This window comes from Selaginella moellendorffii, unplaced genomic scaffold (genome assembly GCF_000143415.4).
Source record: "Selaginella moellendorffii unplaced genomic scaffold, v1.0 SELMOscaffold_70, whole genome shotgun sequence".
NCBI classification, from domain to species: Eukaryota; Viridiplantae; Streptophyta; class Lycopodiopsida; order Selaginellales; family Selaginellaceae; genus Selaginella; species Selaginella moellendorffii.
This window is the reverse complement of record NW_003314331.1, coordinates 731,169-733,220: the sequence shown is the minus strand read 5'-3', so window position 1 is coordinate 733,220 and position 2,052 is coordinate 731,169.

The following is a 2,052-nucleotide window of genomic DNA, read 5'->3' as shown; positions in this document are numbered from 1 at the left end:
CTCATTTTCTCCTTTTTTCTCTAACATTTCAAGCTTTTTTTCTTCGGAGGAGGGGGTAAAAAGGATGGATGGGAGTTCAACCTGATGATGGAGTAAAAACAAGTGGATACAATAGTGAAGTAAGGACAAACAATATGTGGAATGAAGATGAATATAGTGAGTCCGAATGGAATATTCAATTTTGACGTAAGGACAAACAATATGTGGAATGAAGATGAATACAGTGAGTCTGAATGGAATATCCAATTTTGACGTAGTGAAATTGCATAGATGCAATAGTGAAGTGAGGTTGAATATAAATAATAAAGTAAGGACAAGTGTAGTGAGTCCAAATAGAGCTAGTACTTCAGAAATTTTTTTTCCCTCGAGAAGGGGATAAAAAGGATGTGAAGGATGAATAGAGTGAATGCAACCTCCTATATGCAGTGTTAAATAAGGACGAAAGTTGTAAATCTAAGTTAACATAAGTGTTAGATGTTAACCGAATAGAAGATATAGAGGCAGGTTCTACTTATAGTTATGAGTCTGAGTTAACAATTGTTTCAGAGGATTATTAGCAAGCAACTTTGAAGGCAAGATGTATTGTTTGCTACAATAGCATTTTATAAACTACAGTGGTTCTCAAAGTCCCTTACTTTGGTTCAAAGTTATATCTTTATGATTGATTTAAACATTTGGCAGTTGCACATGGAGTTACAATTGGTGTATCAGGATTTCGTAATCAACTAATATTTATGCCATGGCTTTGGGTTTTGTTTTAGTCATAGTTGTCAACAACTTTGTTAATGGTTTTATAGTAGTTTGTAATTGCTTAGCAAAAGTTCCAAATGTTCCACTTAACTTATTGTCATCTTCTAGAGGGGAGGATAGTATAAGGTTTGTAAATATATGTGTGTATAACTAATTATAGTACTATAGCATATTGATTGTTCATTTGGGATTGAATCTAGTCCATCCATTTTTGTATATAAGCAGGGGCTATTCTTATATTCCAAGCACTCACATATATAATTATAAAATTCATTTTAATTAAGGTTGATAATTTTATCAATCATCACAATATGAATAAGATCACTAACCCTTCTGATCCAATGTTAGATCTATCTTAATGATAAGGCATATCGAGAAGAGAAAATAGATGATCTAGATCCCTTATTATGTAGTGAGAACATAATTTATATTAATGTTAGGAACATATATCTCACTAAACATCTGTGTTGATGACCCTTAAAGCCATCCAGTCACATTGTTAAAGGGCAAAGTGTGCAACTGTAGAATGGGCTATAGTGACTAATGGTTTTTATGAGGTGAATATAAAGATATATAAGACTATTTGATTGTTAATGAAACTTAATAATGGAAGCACTTTTTTATCAAAAAAATGAAAATTCAGAATTGAGGTAGAAAAATGAGGATTAAAACAAAATGGTCTTGGGGAATGAACATAGCACATGGATTGGTGAGCAAGGGCTGCTGATTTATAGCATTCCTAAGGTTGCAAGGACTTCTACAATCGACACAAAGTATTGCCCTATGGATCTAGTTGCATGATGGCTTATTATATTAGATATATATAATCTTTTATACCATCCAGAGGGGAGGATGGTGTATAATAAGAGTATAGTAAACTAGAGATTCAATCCATGCTTTAGCCAGAGGTCTTTGATTATGTAGTATCCTAGAAGTGTAAAAAGCTAAAGGATATTTATTTTTATAAACATATTACTTATTTATATTTATATATTTATTAAGAAACACCACCTCTTGAAACAAATACACAGTCTTTGTGTTTCCTTATGTGTACTTAATTTCTTTCTCCAGTGATGAACAAAACAATTATGCTTGCTTTGCTTATTTTCCATATTATTTTCTTCTAGAATGCATCCTTCTCATTTTCTTTCTAGGTGAGGCTATTGAGAATGCTGGACTCAGTCTCACATATGTAAGTCAAATCTGAGGACTTTTATACTTTCTCGAGCCTGGAGCTTTAAAGGTCCTTTAACATGATCACCAATACTATTGACATGTGATTGCTGCTCCATACAGGAAAAA